Below are 19,244 nucleotides of genomic sequence, written 5' to 3'. Positions count from 1 at the left end.
TGAGGAGAGTAAAACTCGTTATCATACACCACTTTTAGGTAAGGAAAGTTGCTATCTAAGAAATAGTATTAACTTTTTTTTTTTGTTTTTAACTTTCTTGACTCCCCAAAGAGAAAGTAGTCAAGGCCTGAGGGGAGCTGAGGGCAGGGGCATAATATAGGAGAGTATTAAATATTATTGTTACAATGAATAAATAAAGCACATTTCCCTATCAGTGTGTTTAAAATAGCGCTAGGAGTTATGCATGTTTATACTATAACAAAGTGTACTTTATTTGGGGAATAACTTAATTGATCCATTATGTGTCATTGCCAAGGTAATTTTTTCCTTTTTGTTTGAGCACAGGAATTAAAAGTGATTCATAAAAACACACACACTTACAACCAGCATGTAAATTAGAACCACATTAGGGAGATCATCGTCTTTTGTTGTTTTCTTAAAATGGTTCCCATTTGCCTTGTATATTAAACTTAAAGTACGCAAAAGTGTTGCAAGTTCCGACTCAGGAGAGATCTAGAGCTCCCTGTGAACACTCAGTTTTACAGAGAAACTTCAGTGTTCAATTAGTGCAGTTAGTCTCTTTGTGTGCAGTTTTTTTTAAACAAAATTGTTGGCTGTGTTTCTTCCCAAGGAATTACTGTTTTACTGATTTGAATGTATAGAATGTATAAATGCAGAAGCTACTCTGTCCTTCTGCTGTCTGAGGTCTCTTTCTATAACTCGAGCCTGAGCGTATTGCTGTCCTGATTAAAAACTTGCAGTGCATCAGTCAGGACTCTTGGTTGCAACTGACAGAAATTAATGGGACTACTGAACAATTCCAAATGGCCAAGTGACGGGAGCGTATTTGCATGTTAGAAGAATCGCTCTGACAGCAGCATTGTGACTAGAATGAAGGGGTGAAGGGGGGCCAGTCTGAGAACAGAAAGACAGAGAAGTCCATAGGGATCTTGGTCTCCAGTACGTAGAAATGTCCCTTTACTGATGAGCTCTTTATTTGCCAGGCTGGTAGTCGTTTGAAGGAAACCACATGAAAATGGAGTGTTGGCCAGTAAAGTGGGCTGGGCCCCCATTCTGCAGCATACCCAGTCCACGCTCAGTTTTGGGGTGCCACCGATTGGAAAGGGGGTGGTGAGGGTTTGGGGCTGGGCCTGTGTTTGTTGACTGCCCCCTCCGATCTTCCCTCACCCCCCCTTCCAGTGTGAGAAGGGAAGCGAGGTCAACAGAGGCCAGACCCTCATGAGAGCCGAGTGGCCCTGTGCTCTGATTTTCCAAGTGTCTATCTGCTTGCTCAACCCACCCTGACTTCCAAGTTCCCCATTTGTGGGTTCTCTTCTTGGGTACCGTTTAATAGGAAATACTCATTTTCCTACTAATCAAAGCAGAGCATGGGGACTGGCTTGGCTGCCCAGCCTCTGTGATGGGGCACAAGCTCCCCAGATGGCTCCTTCTGTCCAAGGTTGGTCTGCCCTCTGGACGTGCCCCGCGTGCCAGGAAGACTTAGTAGGGGCTTGTGCACCAGGAAGATGGGGTCCCCTGTTTGCTGATACTTGTACGTCTGACATTCTGCCAACCAGAGCTTCCTGTTCTAAAAGTTCTAATCTCAGCATCCTGGCTGATACATCTCTGCTCATCTAGAATCCTCTCTGGTTTTCATCAGGGACTTGATGAGCCTCATCCAAGGTCTCAGATGTTCAGCCACAGGATTTAAGTGGAATTTGTTTTGAGGACTTGATTGACCTCAGGATCCAAATCCCTGTAGACATTTGGTGCCGCAAGGACCTACCATTACCGCAGTGTCTTCGAATCAACAGATTTGTCACATTTATGAGGTTTCTCCTCTCTGACACCTCAGTTTCCAGCACACTCTCACATCTTCTGGGAACCAACAGTCCCACTCTGTCCCAGCGGGCTGCTCTAGGGGGGCATGTCCAGGCTTGGAAACAGGGCTGTCCTGGGCTTCAGGAGTCTAGCAGCATCAGCCTCTCACTTTCTAATCCCTGGTAGACTTATGTTTTCTCCTTTGGTTTTTAGGCAATTCAGAGTTTAAGATAAAGGCCTTAAAGATAACTTTCTCTGCCTCTCCCTCTCTAGGTATTTGCATAGGAATCAGAGGCGTTAATCTTGTGAGTAAACTCCTAACATCTGCCTTTATTTCCTTCCTTCCTTCCTTCCTTCTCTATCAGCCCCGGGACCAAAGCACAGACCCCAGCGTCTCTACAGAGAGTCCCTTCCCCTCTGCAGCAGAGGGGTAGCATTTTTTGAGAAATAACCTGACTCCACGTTGTAGCAGAGGAAGCTAGTCTGTAGCACAGATGCGCATGACCCTGAGGGTGTTGCACTGTAAGCACCCTCATAAGTCTGACTCTCACTCCCCTCCCGTGTCAAGCATGCAGGAAGTGTACTCCCTTTTGTATTCATCATTCCGTCAACCTAGAGAGAAATTTCATTGCAATCATTCTTAGGTGTCTCCCTTTCTCCCATGGCATGTGTCCTAGAGCCTGAAGGTTTCATGGCCCCTGGTAGGTGAGGGCTGGCCTTTGGTGTATGATAAGAGTAGTTGGGGTATGATGAGAGTAGTTGAGTGGTCTTTTGAAGCCCTACGCTCTTGCTTCAGGCCTGGGCTCCCTAAACACAGCTGCCACTGTCCTCTAGAAGGTTCTGTCCTGCCTTGGGGACAGAGCTGTGCAAGGGCCCCCCCCCCGCCCCCACCTTCCTTTAGGGGAGAGTATCGTTTTCTCACCTTCTTAACCTCCTTCCAACCCTGAAGTTGGGCAGAACCTCCTCACTGAGTTTAGACATTAAGAAGGATAGACTGCTTCTGCCGTCATCTGGGCTAAAACACAAGCAATTACAAAGCCTGCACCTGTTTTAAATGAGCTAGACAGGAAAACTGTTGGGAGGACAAAGTAAAATTCCAGAGTTGTCCTGCTGCACTGATTTGGACTCTGTCATGAAGGCAAAACACCATCCAAACACTGGTAACTATGGAAATGAAGAGAAGGAAACACATCTGAGAGACAATAAGCCCGAAGACTCTGCAGCTTAGTCAGTGAGAAAAATCTAGTATGCCTCCAGGGTTTCTGAGTTGGGAGCAGCCAGAAAGCAACACGGTGAAGAGAGTGACCTGTTACTAATGTGGACTCTCAAAGCCCTCGCTTGGGATGCAAAGCCCAGCTCAGCTGCTCACTGACCGTGCCACCATAGGCCGATTGACATAACTCCTCAGCCTCAGTTTCCCCATAAGTAAGGTGGGGTTAAACTCATTTGGCTGTTTGGAGCATTAAGTAAAGCCATGAAAACAACGGCCATGACCTGGTGAGCATCCACTAAATGTTAGCTCTAACATTACATAGCAGTGCCAGTAGCTAAAATGGGTAATGCTGGAGGGTGAGCCGTGCAGAGCCCCCTCTTCAGAACAGGGGGCCTTCAGGGCCACTGACAGTATCTAAGCTGAGAGATGCAGGAGGAAGGTACATGGATTCGTCTGAAATGTGAAAGAGGTTGATGGCTGAAGACAGTAGTAGATTGATAGTTGAAGATAGATAGTAGATGATTCAGGACTGAAGACCCCAAGAAGTAGCTGAAACTTGGGCCGTGACTGAAGCCCCCCAGGGATTGTGTCAGAACGTAGGGGGACAGGTGCCAGGTGCCAGGCTCACGGATCTGTTCACGCTCCCAGTTACCCTTTCACAGCATGGGCCTCGGGGTTCATCTTCAGAATGACTTGGTTGTTGTGAGATGAATACAAATATCCAGTTTACGGCCTCCACTCCAGAGGTATAATCTCAGTTGCAGTGATCAGCTCACTGAAGTAAGATTTACTTGTCTAGGATCTACCAAATCGGGTGGGCTCCTTTCCATCAGGAATTATAGTCCTTAGAGGGGAAAAAAAAAACACTTATCTGAGAGGCTGTTCGAAAACAGGGCTTGCACATCCTCCACCCAGAGGACTCTTTCGCTGAAAGCCGGGACAGGCCTCCCGGTGTCAGGGCTTGCCCGGCTCTTTCCCACTCAAATCATTGGGGGGGGTGGGGGGGTGGGGAGGGGGAATAAAAGTCAGTTTGAAGAATTTACTTAAGTGAAATCGGGAGTAGCTTGAAGTGAATGAGCTGAAACTGGAGGGAAATCCCTTTGTTCAATTCTGGTTTCAGTGAATGCTCAGCAGGCAGCTAAACCAGTTCATTAACAGAGAAGAAGTCGTGTTTCTCAAACGTAGCCCTCAGCAGCTAATGCCTAGAAAAACAGACTGTGACAGCCAAAAATGCATTCTAGAAATCTGAATGCTCTAGATTCAGGAAACTTTAGTTTTTGTCATCACTGAATAAAGAGATCACTTCCCCCTGAATATCTCCCCTTTATTTAAGACAGTTTACCTTATGTGATCTGTTTACTGTGCACCCATCCCATTTTCTAGAAAAATGTGATTTTTCCTGCTTCTCTGGAGCTCAGAAATGAGTATACTTAGAAATATTTTATGTTACAGGTTCATTTAAAAGAAAAAACTGTATTCTTCTTTTATTTTAAATAGAACCCACCTATTAGAAGCTTTTTCTCTGATTTTTGAAATCTAAAATTCAGATCTGAAAACCAGCTTGCAAGTGGCGTACTGTCAAATGTCTACGTGTTATTTTTCCTGTCTCCTCTGCGCTTTATTAAATTGTTGTAGACTGCACATGGTTTTTCCCCTGGGGCCATGCGTGTTTTCAGGTTCTCTGTTGCATTGTTAACTATTTAAGCATTAGACTCAGGCTGAGATGGCAGGGGGGAAAGGCCGAGGGACTTGATCTCCTCCCTGCCAGAGTTCTCCGCTTTCACTGGTGCTGCTTACATTGAACAGCTTAAGAATAAGCTCCTGTGTGAGCCCTCGGAGGCCGAGGGGCATTGTTGAATTCAGAAAGGAATCGCTTTCTTTTCGTGATAATTTGAATATTTTGACAATGCAGCTAAGCTACTCCGCTGCCTGGTTTGCGTACTTCGTGTCATGTGTGCCCTTTCTAGTGAAGCTGAAGAGAGCCCCTGCCTCTCTGAATTCATAAATTGGCATTGTCCATGGGTGAGATGGGTAGGAGCAAAGGAGGAATCATCCAGAAGAATTCTGCTTTCTTTCATGTTTGTTTCAAGCTCTTAAAATAATTAATATAGGCCTTTGGAGACCACCCAATTAAACCACCACAATAAATACTGAGCATTTTGAGATGAGAGATGGACCATGAAGACGATTTGTGACATGTTTATACATGCAAAGCAAGGAATACATTTAAAACAAATACTCTGGATGATTCAGAGAACCTACTTGCCTCCAGCTTTTTCCCTAAATTGTGGTGGCTTATTTTTAGACTTTTGTTGTCTGAAAATGGCCCTAATTTTTCCATTTGTAACTTACAAGGAGGTTACTCATAATAAATGGATATTGCCTTTTTGATCAAATTAAGAAAGCAGGCAACCCAGTGAATAGATCCCTTAGGTGAGATAAAATTGGCTGTTATGTAATAGATTTACCTTTGTACTGGTAAAAGAAAATCCCGAAAAGCTTTGCCCCTAAGAGTATCGACTGGCTGGAATAGTCTTAGCTGGAAGAAGCTGACTTTTACAATTAATTGGTGAACAGAGATACCTATTTCCAAATGCTCATCAGGGATGGTGGTGTAAAGCTGGCTGTAGACTTTTTCTGGAGACTTCATGAAGACCTAAGTTCCCAGGGCCCCAGTGCTGCTCTCAGTTTGTGTTTAGTTTGTGCTGTGGCCTGGGAATGTGTATTTCTAAAAGATTGCCCTGGTAATTCTAACGTAGTCGGGTTTGGTAACCACTGAATCATATATGCAAATTGCAGACTTCAGCCTTTTCACCCTGCGCATTTGATAAATCTGTATGAAGATAGGAAGCTCTTTATATGAAGCTTTTGTTGAAAATGAGTGCCTATTGGTTGTTGCTGATTTTTTTCAATTCATAATTTGCTTTAGGCTCTGTTATTGCATGGATTTGCATACCTGTTTTATGGTATTCTAATACTGATGGTTTAAAAAAAATGCCATTTCCTCTGAGTGCTCTTTTGAATATTTTATGTAAGCAATTTCATGTGTTTTCTCCACTTGCAGAAAGCAGGGAGAAACATCAGGGTTTTTCTAATCCACTTGCAAGTAGGACAAAGATTATAATATAAATACTTAAAGATCTTCTTGGGCAAGATTATATGAGATATTGAAAATCTTTTACTTTACAATATTATGAACTTTAGCACACCTTTTAAATATATCAAATGATCTCAATGTTCAAGACTTTTACCATGTGGTATATCTGCGACATTTTAAAATTGAGTGGTGGGTCTATTGAAGTATTATACCCTAGGATTTTAAAATTTGAAATTGATCTATCATCTATTAAAATACCTAAAAAGTAGTAGAAAATGTCCTCTGTATATTCACAGTTGTGTGTGTGTGCACGCACGTGTGCTTTTGAAGTAAGCAAGCTCAAGTTGCTACATGGCGGGGGGTTGTTTTTCTCGCTTCACTTACTGAAGGTGTGCAAGATCTCTTCTTATAGGTTTGAGGCCTCAGACCTTCTGAGAGGACTCCCTGACTGCCTTGGACCTGACGTTTCCTGTCACCGAGTAGGTACGCAAGCCATGATGGCTTTTAAAAATTATTTCTATCTGAGTATGTATATTAGTAACTGCTTGGAACCACATAGTAAAATAAGTCAAGGATGTGCAGAAGGTTCAAGGCACTTCAAAAAGGCTAAACACCTTTCCCCCTCAAACTGTGAAGGACCTTAGAATGGCATTGTTTTAACCTTTTCTTTTTAAAAAGCATTAGGATCCTCTGTGTTTCAGGGAATCAGATCCCGCAATTAGCAACTTCTCATATCCTCTGCTGTCCCCCACCCATAGCCCTGATAATACCTGCAAATCTCTGGAATTTTCTGCTGTCAACCAGTCAGTTCAAAAGCTTTAAAACTGCCCTATCTCCACTCCCAACTTGTGTACATAAGAAGAGGTGTAAAGGTTGCCTCCCATTTGTGGAAGATGTTGACTGATAAGCCTAAGGAAGATGCCAGTCACGTACAAGTTGCCCTAGGGACTCCAGCTCCAGCTTCCTAGGCTTTGTTGGGAAATACTGCTGTAAAAGCTACTGCCAAAGTCAGAGGCTGTGTAGACAGCTTAGCTGGGGGCAACGGCAAGGTGGAAGTGGGGAATGTTCCGCTTAGCTCAGAACACCCGGGTCAGGCCTCTGGTCACCATGTTGTCATCAGTCATGACATTAAGGGGAGTTAACCCTGTGCATTAGGTACTTTGCTTGGTATAGTACATTACCTGTCGTATCTTTTTCTTAGTGCCTATCCACAAAGAACTTAAGTCTCTGGACCTCAGCTTCCTCATCTATTAAGTGGGGATAAAGATGCCTTTCTAGCCTATCTCACAGGGCTGTTAGATGGACATTAGTAGACAAAGGAGCATGAGAGGACTTTGAATTCAACTGAAATGTGGTATTGTTTTACTAAAGGTTATTTTGGTTCTGTTTGAAGTAGAATTGTCTTACTAATAATATTTTGATTTATTGGCTGAGAAATTGAAATCCATCCCAGTGTGGCTAACATATCTACTAGGAACTGAGAAAGGCAGTTCTAATTAGTTGGGGGAGGGCGGGGTCTGGCCATTTTATCTTCTGGTCACGGTGCAATTAACATTGAAAAACTGTATGATAACCAGCTAGATCCTGGAATATGACCTCCAAGTATTGGGTGGTGAGTCCATGGGCTGAAGACAGAGGGTGGCGAACAGCCTAGGCCCTGTGCGTCTCTGCAGCTGAGTGGGACAAGCCCAGGCCGCCTGGATGGGGCAGTTCGCTCGGCCGGCAGGGAGGGAAGTGAGGCATCGCTCTAGGCTACTGGGAAGGAGCAGCAAGCATGTGGCGGGAAATTGGGCTTTATTGTAAGGAAGGTGCCTGGCCCCCGGGGCGACAGGAGCACAGACCGGCAGATTGAAGCCCCACACGGGATGGGCTGGGGATGGACCACACATGTGGATTGCCAGGACAGCTACTTAGAGAGGTTCACATTCCTCCCCATTGAACCAGCTATGATTGTAATGGTTTGTTAAACAAACAAAGGACCTAAAGCTGTGAATGGGGGAGGAAAAGGCTTAAGGTGAAAAGGAGAGGAGGCTCTGTTTGTTAGTGTTCCACTCTTTTTAAGCCTTCTCCCCCATTTCCTCAACATTCCTTTCTCCCTTTCAGAAAAGGCAGTGCGGTAACATGCAAAAGTTAGCGCCTTGGGTCTCCAGCCCCATTTCCTTTTAAACTGGAAACATCTATCCCCTTACAAAGCAAAGACAAAATGAGAAACCGGGGTCGTCTTAAAGGAATAGGGATACATATTTTTATATTTCTAACAAAGTGTTTCTGGGTGAACAACTGGCTTGGCATCCTTATGGGATGTGCTGTGGAAGGCAAAGAGAAAGCTCTCACTCAAGCACTGGGTAGTAACTCTGTCCCATAAATAAGACAGGTGGCCACAGAAGTGGGCAGCCCTCTGGTCCTGGAGGGAGGGGAGTGAGCGTTGCATGGGTGCAACAGTTTTACTTTTTTATCCCTTGCCTGTTTACACAGTTTATGGTCAAGTGAGTTCTGGATGTTCATCCATTGAAAATGCTTAGGGGGAGGCGGGGGAAGCTGTAAATTGTCTTTTAAAACTGCCAGTTACATTTGTGTCCATTCAGTTAATCAGATTAGGTCTCAGGACTTCCTTGTGCGGAAGAAAAAGGAACCATTTAGATTTTGCGAACAGTACTGTTACATGTGCTATACATTATCCCTAGGGGAGGGATCCATCCTCACTTGCAACTTTTTTGTGCATAGCAGTTTGTCCATGCAGCATCTTCCCTTTCTCTGGCTCCCAGGTTCCTCTGCCTGGCGCACCAGCCCCTCAGCATGTTCAAGGCACTGCCTCCTTTATAGGCCCATCTTCCTGCTCCTCTTACGCTCACACGTGTCTTCCAGCCAAACTAGACCACGGGATCCACACTGCCCTGTCCTGCTTCAGGCCTCTCTGCTTTTACATGGTCTTCCCTCGGCCTGAAATAGACCTTCTCCCTTTTCTCCACCTGGTTTGCTCTAAACCCAGCGTAGGTAGTCAAAAAAGAAAACTTAGAAAGTACAGATATTCAGAGAGAAAAAACAAAGTCCTCTCTAATTTGGCCCCCCAGCAACCCTTTGCTGACACATTGTTTTCAGTACTTTCAGTCCTTTTTTATTTTTTTAATTTACAGACTGTTGTTTTAGGACAAAACAGCCCGCTCAAGTCTTGAGCATCCTTTCCTGATCACACGTTGTAACTTTCAAGGTTCCGTCAAGAGATTTGAACTCAGGAATCTGGCTTCCCATCACCTCTGTGACTCGTGAGCTTTTCTTGTTTCTTTTCTCAGCGTGAGCTTTTGCCCTCACACACTTCCTGGGAAGGAATTGGGCTTTTCTTTTCCCTACAATAGTCACCGTATTAGGACAATAGTCCCGGCTGATAATTAGGTAAGTTTGGTTCCTCGGTGCCCTGCTCTTAGAGTCCTAGGAAAGATCACCACTGTCAGCTATAGAAACACACACCAAAGGCCTTAAAGGGGAATAGTCGCAGCTTTGTTGGGAGGGAGGAGGGGGATATATTTCCAGCTGTCACAAAGGAGTATCCCTGCCACTGACATTAATGACTAGAAAATCTTCTCCTAATACCAGAGGCTCTTGTCTGGATTTCAAGTCTGCGCTCCACCCCTCCCCCCACCTTCCCCAACGTGCTACCTAGAGTTCATTAACAGTCTTCCTGAAACATTCCGTCCCATCTCAGCTTGAGAACCAGGCCTGGGCCTCGCGCTTGCCTCTCGGGACGCACATACCTATTTTGCTTGCTTGGCGACCTTTGTCTGTTTCTTCCTAAACGTTCATATTTAAAAACACCTTGTAAGAGGTTGGTCGGGGAGGATTTCAGACTCTGTAAAGATATTTCCTTTCCCTTTCCTCAGCCTGATGGATGTTAAGCTGAGTGACCATCCAGTCGAGGTGCTTTGGCCCTGTCTGGGGGGCCCTGAGCTGTGTAGGCCCCCTGCTTCCACTCCATACAGGTGCGGGAGGCAGTGGGGTCCTTATAGGCTGCTTTCAGGTGACACCTCTGGGAGCCTGGCTCCTGGTCAACAGTCCCCTTTTGCCCTTGGTGATTTGGTTTTTCTCAGTCCTCTGTGGCTCGTTGAGGCTCATACTCCTGGGCTTGTGCTTTTTCCAGTGCTTCCTCCCCTCCCAGTCAAAACAGAGCCATGGGCGTTCTCTCTCTGTGTCTGCCTGCGCCAGTCCCCACCAGTTACATGTTATCTTCCATCTGCTAAACACATTATGACAACAAAAGGCTCTCATCTGTTTAAAAAAAAAAAAAGAAAAGAAAAAGGCCTACCTCTTCTAGTAGGAGAAAGTGGGTAACCAGACAGGATTTTTGAGCTGTTAGCGTCTTGGTTTGTACTATCACCATCTAGAAATTATTTGGAACATCTCATCAAGTTTTTTAAAATGCAGACTGAATTCTCATTTTGCTTCTTTTTATCACCATGGACTTGTCATTGCACTGTCTTACCTAAGAGGAACTGAGGGAATTTAAAGGCAGAAGGCTTCTTCTGTTCCTGAAGCCTCCGAGAATTACATGCCCCCACAAGCCTGCTTCCCTCAGGCTCCACAGTGCAGAGTAGATCTCCTAAGAGGGGATCAATCTAGCTGCAGCCTGTGACAGAGAAAACAGACCCCACCCTACCCCCAGGACACCCCACTGTGCACGCCAAAGCACTCTGGGGAAGACCAGCATGTGAGCTACTGACAGACTGAGGACACCCACGCAGAGCCCAGGGTACTTTATAAAGTCATTTATAGAAGCCACACTCAGAATAGTATCCACTTCCCTGCAGCCACGTACCATTCGCTGTTACTTAGTTGGAAGATAACCTCAGCACCTCCTCCGTTCTGGAGGTCTCCTTGCTGGCCTGAATGCCCATTGCTGCTGCTGCTGCTGCTGCTGTTTAATTATTCAGTCATGTCCGATTCTTTGTGACCCCGTGGACTGTAGCTTGCCAGGCTCCTCTGTTCATGGGATTTCCCAGGCAGGAATACTGGAGTGGGTTGTCATTTCCTTCTCCAGGGGATCTTCCTGACCCAGGAATCTAACCTGGGTCTCCCGCATTGGAAGGTGGGTTCTTTACCACTGAGCCACCAGGGAAGCCCTGAATACCCATTAGGTACCATTAAACTCAACACAGCTAAAACCAAACTCCAAATCCCTGTTTTGCTAGGTTTTTCTTCTGGGTCTTGATCTTTCTTTCCCTCTCCACCATCACTTTCCCCTCTTTCCTTTAAACTCTTCTAAATTCTTATTTGACTACAGTGGTCCCTCCTTGTCTGAGATTTCCCTTTCCATGATTTCAGTTACCCATGTGACCATGGTCTGAAAATGGAAGATTCCAGAATAAATAAATCATCAATTTTAAATTGCACACCATTCTGAGTAGCATGATGAAGTGGTTGTGCCAGCCTATTCATACTAGCCGGGACGTGAATCTTTTCCTTCTCCCAGCATATCCTGCCTGGTGGTCATTAGTTGCCAGCTCAGTTATCGGACTGACTGTGGGTATCACAGGGTTACCTGTGTTCAGGTAACCCTTGTTTTACTTAATAAGCGCAAAAGTGATGATGCTGGCAATTTGGATGAGCCAACAAGAAGCCATAAAGTGCTTCCTTTAAGTGAAAAGATGAAAGTTAAAACTTCATAAAGAGAAAAATCATATGCTTACGTTGCTAAGATGGAGTCTTCTATCTGAAATTGGGAGGAAGGAAAAAAATTCGTGCTAGTTTTGCTGTTGCACTTCAAACCGCAAACATTACGGCTGAGGTTCATGATAAGTGCTTAGAAAAAGACATTACATTTGTACAATAAGATATTTTGGGAAAAATATTTTGAAAGAGAGGGGAACCCCATTCATGCAACTTCGAGTATGGTGTTTTGTTGTAATGGTTCCATTTTACCATTGTTGTTAATTCCTAGTTGTGCCTAATTTCTAAATCAAGCTTTGTCATAGGTATGTATGTATAGGAAAAAACATAAGGTTTGGCAGTTGTCTCAGGCATCTCCTGAGGGTCTTGAACGTATCCCCTGTGGATAAGGGGGCCAACTGTAATAGATTCCTGTTGTCCCACTCCCTGGTCACTAGTCCTAGGATTCCCTGCCCCTTGCAGTTTGGCTCCTGTTGGTTTTTGTAGCTCTCGGAGGCTTAGATTCTTGTGCTGTTTATGCCTTTCCCATCACTGCCTCCTGTTCCTGTTGAGACAGTGTTTCATTAGCATATTTCTACTTCTGTCTTCTCCTTTCTCTACCTCTCTCACTCTTACCTCCACGTAAACTGGAGTTAGTGGCTGCCCTTGAATGACTAGGTTAGTCAGTCTGCTACAACATTCCAGCAAAAAAGCCACCTTCTCCCAGTGCAGCAGAGCAGCACATCACCAACACTTCATGACTTGGTCTCTGTCTCTCCAGCCTGTTTGTCCCTGGTGCCTGCATGTTTACATTCGTGTCTAGTCATACTGAAGTAGTTACTTTCATGTACCTTGTGTTGATTCATTCCCTTGGTCTGAAATTGACCACTTCCCCTTGAATACCAGGTAAAGTTGCCGGCTCAGCTTAAATTTTGGCTTCTCCATGAAACCTCTCCTCATCCCCCAAGTAAGAGAAGTTATTCCTTCAACAATCATAGGGTAAATGTATAAGGGAAATTATTTTAATGGTGGACCAATAGATGAAATCTGGATAAATTCTTATCCATTCTGAGTTTCAATGATTGTTTTCACTTTTTTTCATGTGTGAGTCTTTATAGAGTAGTTTAATTGCATCATGTCTTACTTCCTAAGGAAAACAGCATCGTAGAATGCAAAAAGCCTCACTTCAGTCTTGGGTGTTGTCTCTTTCCCTTCCACTGGGCATTATTTGGTTTTGCCTGACTTTCTGGTTTTTGCCAGTCTAATTGGGGGTGTGTGTGTTAAGAAATAAAGCAAAAAATGTCAGATGTGATAAGTGCATGACACAAGAAAAGAAAGAAAGGCAGGAAACAGAGGCATAAGGTGTGCCAGGGGCAGGGTGGAGTTGGTCCCAGATTAAATTAATCAGGATTGTAGTTTTGCCAGTGGAGAAGAGGGAAGACCAAAGAATAAAATATATAAGGGAAATGATTTTAATGATGGAACAAGAGATGAAACCTGGATAAAATTGTACATACTTTCATTTGTTTTATTGACTATTTGAGTTTCTCTGTGAAATACCTTTTTATTTTTTCTTGCCTGAAGGTTTAAAGGTTTTAAGTTTTGTTTTAAACATTAAGTCTGTATCTTTCTGGGATTAATTTTATGTAGATGTATGGTAGGAATCCAGTTTCCTTATTTTCCATATGGATAATCGATTATTAAGTAGTCTGTGCTTTCCCCAGTGATTGCATTGCCAGCCCTGTTGTGTATTACGTTCCATACAAAAGGGGGGATCTGTTTCTAGGCTATTCATTCTACTCTTATTGGTCCGCTTGTCTAATCCTGTGCCTATATCATACTGCCTTAATTACTGTAGCTTTTTAAAAAATGCTTTTATCTGTTATCTTTCACCATTTCCTCTTTGATCAGTTTATAGGATGATGAGTATGATCCAGTCGCATGGGGAGTCTTGACTACTCTTGATTTTTCCTCCTCAATATAAAAGTTTAGAACGATCTTGTCAAGTTCCAACAAAGAACCTTGTTGAATTTTTATTAGAACTTCATTGAATCAGTATATTACTATGAAGATAACTAGATAACTGAATATTACAATAATACTATCTGTATTTCTCTATTCATGAACATGGTATGTTTCTCAATTTATTTAGGTTTTCTTTTATGTCTTTCAGTAGAATTTTATAGTTTCTCCATAACTATTTTGTTTATCTTTGGTTAGACTTACTTTAGGTATCTTTGTTTTGTGGCTAACTAATTTTAAATTATATTCTGCTTGCTGGCATTTAGAAATGCAATTGATTTTGTATTTTGACTTTTGTAACCCAATACCTTGTCAGACTTCCTAATTCTCACATTCTATGTATGGATTCTTTGGGGTTTTCTGTATAGATAGTCATCTGTAAATATTGAAATATTTATTCTATTCCAATTTTAAGTCTTTTTATTGCTTTATCGTATGAACCACAACTTCTAATACAAATCTTTAACCAGAAACGGGATGATAGGCACATTTTTCATATAGCAAAGATGGTAAACTGTTTCATTAACTTAAAAATTATCTCTTCTTTCCTGCTTCTTAGTCTAATGATATATATTTTAACCATTTAACCTATGGATGATTTTACTCTTAATTAGTCTCTGGGTTATATTAGCTGTGTTATAAAAGGTTTCATGGTGCTAAATCTAGTTTTAGGTGAGCACTAGAGCTAACAAAGATGTAAAAATAGCAGGTACCCTCAAAAGAAGCCACAGTGGCAAACATAAAGGTGCCTTTGAGTCATCAGGGGAGTTTGTTCAAATGGCAGATTCTCAGACGTGCCCCCAGCAGGTCTGACTCAAATGCCCGCCCTGCCCCCAGGCTTCTGCGCTTGTCACTGCCCTTTCTGTTGTTGTTTGTGGTTTTCTTTTTTCTAAAATCCTGTTCTTCATTTAGGGATCTCTTGGTTCTCTCTGGAATATTAATGCTAGTTGTTTCTGAAGTTCTCTTTTTCCTCCATACAGTTTCCTTCTTCTTCTGTAACCTAGCTGCTTTTTTTCTGTTTGTTCTGTGTTGGTTTTTCCTAGTAGGTGCTTGCTTCTGATTTCTGGTGATCCTCAGCTGCCTGACTTGTGAGTGGAGCCATAAAAAAGCTGATGGGAGCTTTGTGTACTTAGATAGGCTTTGTCAACAAGGGCTTCGTTGTAGGGTAATACGGGTAAACCCTTCAGGACTGCCATTTGTCCTTGTCGTGAGCTCTTTTCTCTCGGGCTAGTCAGCTTTCCCAGAGAAGACTCTTTCAGTCTCCTGTCTTGGAGAGTATAATAGGCCTGGCTGCCATTGTTCTCATCGCCAAATAGGGGAAGTATGCAGACTTCCACTTAATTCACCCTGTTTCAGCACAGTACCCACTTCTCATACCCTCTGTCGGGAGGGGGTCAGAGGGCTGAATGCACTGCCAGACTTGAAACTACTCTTTCTGTTCCTATGCCCACATGCATCCCCACTTCCAGAAGTTCCTAGTGCCTAAATTTGAGCCTTTTGATGGTTGCTTCATAGCTTTTCATCACTGCCTTAGAATTCAGCTTTCTTAGGACGGCTAAGTCAGTTCCTGCTTGTTTACCTACTTTCCAGTTTCCAAAACGTTGTTGCTGTTTTCTCCTTTCCTATTATCTTAGGCTGTGTTTTTTGCGGGAAAAAAAAATCTCATTAATACCATTTTTTTTAATTAATTAATTTATTTTAAATGAAACAAAGGGATATTTTTAATGATAAAAGGTACAATTCACAAAGAAGATAGACATCATAAACCATTAGACACTTTCACTAATACTGTTTTAATAGAGTTTCAGGAGAGACTGAAGCTGCATACTTTAATTCAGTTTACCTTCTTTAACTCGACATTACTCCCACTACTTGCAACTAGAAGGTTAGCACCCTGTCCTTTTTCGTATTTTTCTTAGTGCGTAGATTTGATGTTCTGAAGCTGCGGTATAATTTTCTCTCTAAATATGAGATAAACAATTCACTTCAGCCTTCTGGCTTATTTTAGGCCTCATTTCTAGGAAAATAAGAGCTTAGTCACGGGTTAACAAAATGGAGTCTCTCCAGGTGACAGTTTAAAAGAGTCAGTAGGCAGCAAAGCTGATGGCTTGGCAGGCTGGGGAGGCGGGGCCTTGTGCGCGGCGCTTCTCATAGCAGGATGGGCAGGGGTAGAAGGGGGCACAAGCCAGGGCCTCCCACCACCAAGAGCAGCTTGTTTCAAACATTTAAAGTGGACATGTGGACCCAGTGTTGAATAGTTCTGGAGGGAACACAGAGGAACCCTTTGTGGAAGTAGTTTCTCACCAAACCAGTCTTCCTTTCCTGAGCCTGGTTTTTCCGTGCTCAGTACCTCCACCAGGGTCACCTTAGCCCAAGTCCCTGTGGGCTCACCTGGACTTCTGTAATAGCTTCCTCAGTGGTCTCCCCATTTCACCATCTCACCATGTGGAAGAGGCGTTCATTCCTCTGCCTGGGAATGATGAGGGAAGCAGGAGTTGGCCAGGTAGATCCTGGGTGGCAGGACAGTCCAGGAAGGGGCATAGTGTGGAAAAGACATAAGCATGAGGGATGTTAAGCATGTTAAGCAAATAGCCAGTGGGTTGATCTGCAGCCTCAGTTGCCTTTGGGCCGCTGTGGAGCAGAGGTATGCAGACATGGCAGGGTGACAGGCTTTGAGGGTCCAGCCTAGAGTGCAGCCTACCCAGGAAGCTTCTTCCAAGTGGTGTGTCAACTCAGGTGTTGTGGATTTTAATGATGGTCTGTTAGTACTTTATTGAGGATCTGCACATGCATACACACTTTAATAACAGATTTTTAAAGATGTTGACAAATGAATCCCTGTGATTTGGAAGGCATCCTGCCCTCTAGTCAAAGGGTAGGCCTGTCTTACATGATAGGATCTATTACATTATCATCTGTACCCCTATTTGAAATGAAATTTGTACAAATTGTTTATTGAATTTGCTTATTGCTTGAATTTCCAAAGAACATTATTATAGAGCCCTTCCCCTCCCCCCCTTTTTAACCTTCACCTGATAAAATGCAGTGATTGAGGCATAAAATATATGGCCCGTGGCTTAGGAAATGTCAGTGACTTTGTGAAGAGTCAAACTGAACTGACGGCACAAAGAGGGATTTTTCTGTTTTTTTCATGTAAGTCAGTGTCTTTTAACCTGTTTAAATCTAGAATCCCTTAGAAAATCTGAAGAAAGGTATGGTCCCTCTCCTCACAAGAACTGCAATACACATGCCTCCTAATTTTCCACAGAATTGTGGAGAATTCAGAGTCATGGGCCCCACTTAAAAACCTCCGTCCTCAGTGAAGGCTGAAAACCCAGCCACAACCATCTGGTAGGGGACTCAACAGGCCTCACATCTATAATCCTCAACCAAGTTATAAGTCCAGCCCCGGGAGCTCCTATTTACTGATTAGACATATAACGAGCCCCAGCTCTTCTCGCATCTACTTGCTCAGGTACAAGAACCATCCCATTTCACAGTGTATGTGTGAAATAGGAAATTAGCAGCAGCAGCCCCCTGGAGGTTCTGAGAATCTTCTTCCTCCTGCTGATGTTTCTGGATAGCTTTTTTCATGAGACTTGCTACTAGAGTCCTTCAAATATGGAGGCACCTCTCTAGAAGCCTCCTGGAGCCAGATAAACAGGGAATTTCCACCTGCCCGGCTCCATGATTGGCTGTTTCGTATTGTGTGAGTTTAAGAAGAAACAGAACTTTCAAAACTGACCTTAACACATTTATGTAAAAGCCATCCTAGGTTTCAGGAGTATGAGAGGAAAAGAAATGTTTAGAATAGAACTTTCTTATCCACAAGGAGTGGTGATGAATGGAGTAAAAAAAAAAAAAAAAAAAAAAAGAACTTAAGAGTACCCATGTTGGAAGACTAAAAATGGAAATGCAATTTCCTCCCAGAAATGGGCCTTGCATTGTGTCACTGGGAACAATGGAAATAGAAGCCAGAAGTCATAGTTTATTTTGAGAATGTTGTAAAACATTTGTCCCCCATTAGCTGATTGTGTTACGCAGCACTGGGGACGTCCTGGAACTCCACTTGTGCTCTGACCTCTCTCTCCACCGCCGTATACCACCAGCCCTCAGGGAACACAGTCCTTCCTGGCTGTTGCCATATATATATATGTTCTTATTCCAATCTGATCCTCTCTCATCCCCAAAATAATCAGCACGAACAGAATGAAGCAGATGGCACAAGCCTTCTTTGGCATACTGGCAGATCTGTATCACTCACTCAGTATTTTTAGAATCAAGGGGATTGAAAATTATGTCCTGAGATGTTTTGGGGGAAGACTTACTCTCTTTCCAGGGTGACAGGTGCTGAAATATTACCATATTTAAGACTCAAATGCAATCTGTATGTCAGGTCACAGGGCAGACTGATGATCATCGGGACCATCCCTTTGTTAGTTCTCTGTTTAGGATTTTTGGCAGTTGGCCAAATAATAGAAAGTTCATCGCAAGTCTGTTTTAAGGGTGTGGCCAGAGCTCATCAGGTTTCAAGGAAAGATTGGAATCGGCAGCAGCCAGCCAGTACTGATCAAGTACATGGTGATGGGAGATGTTGTATTATCCACACAGCTTATTTTTTAAAAATAGCTGGGCTTTGATCCTCAGCCACAATGAATTTATAATCTGCTGGGAAAGGCTATGTTTATAGAAGTTTCTGATTATATCATGAAAACAGTGCAAATATTTATATTTGAAGATCCATATTAATGAAATACACAGTTATGGTGAATGAAATGTTGTAACTATTAGCGAATTTGATACATCATTAAAAAAAAAGCCTTCCTGAAGAAACTAAAGAATGCTTACTTGTCATAAAGTAATTGAGTTCAACATTTGAGGAACAATTTTGCACTTAGGGTTGGACTGGGTGTATTTAACACAGAGACCTAAAACTCAAAAAGATAAGAAAAGTCTTGGGCAAAGACATTAATACAATAAGTTAAATAAGTGTAAAAATACTTATGTGACTTAATGTTGTTCTCTGCAAGTTTAATGAGGAAAGAGTTGGAGGAAATGTCTCACATTTAAATACAGTATAGTCATGTCTAAAATGCCTTGATTGTATACCCACCATCTTTGAAGGCCCGAGGGAAATGTAGTGACGTCTACAACTTGTTGGACTTGTGAATCTAGGGAAGTGACGGGAAAGTGGATTTGGGAAGCTTTATTCAATGCTAACGGGCAGGTACTTTTTCTTTAATTGAAAAAATCTGATTATTCCTTTGTATTCTTGGTGTGTTGGTGAGCAAACATTGGTATCTGTTGAGAAACAAAGAACTTGGGCCAGTTTTTATTTGCAACTTCATATGTCCTGTGTGTATTGAGCACGAGTATTATCCAGGCTCCTGGCTCCTCCAACTATGAGTAACGGATGATAAAGTATATGCAGGGAGAGAATGTGTGTCTCTTCTC

The 19,244-nt window shown here is 43.1% G+C and overlaps 1 protein-coding gene across 39 annotated transcripts in view; it reads left to right on the top strand.

Moving 5' to 3' along the window:
* Nucleotides 1-19,244, top strand: part of PLAGL1 (PLAG1 like zinc finger 1) — a 55,940-nt gene that overhangs the window by 27,560 nt on the left and 9,136 nt on the right. For 7 of the 39 annotated variants that reach the window (XM_081531014.1, XM_081531018.1, XM_081530996.1 and 4 more), the window contains 2 exons: nt 2,095-2,126; nt 6,544-6,614. The gene's annotated coding sequence lies outside the window, so the exon portion shown is untranslated. Of the gene's footprint in view, nt 1-2,094; nt 2,127-6,520; nt 6,615-19,244 lie in introns of all 39 variants that reach the window. The other 32 variants (XM_081531021.1, XM_081531015.1, XM_081530997.1 and 29 more) reach the window with 7 other exon arrangements.

Source organism: Giraffa tippelskirchi, chromosome 9 (assembly GCF_054371585.1).
Source record: "Giraffa tippelskirchi isolate mGirTip1 chromosome 9, T2T-mGirTip1v1.2.pri, whole genome shotgun sequence".
NCBI classification, from domain to species: Eukaryota; Metazoa; Chordata; class Mammalia; order Artiodactyla; family Giraffidae; genus Giraffa; species Giraffa tippelskirchi.
The sequence above is the reverse complement of the archived record's forward strand: the minus strand, read 5'-3'. Positions and strand labels throughout refer to the sequence as shown.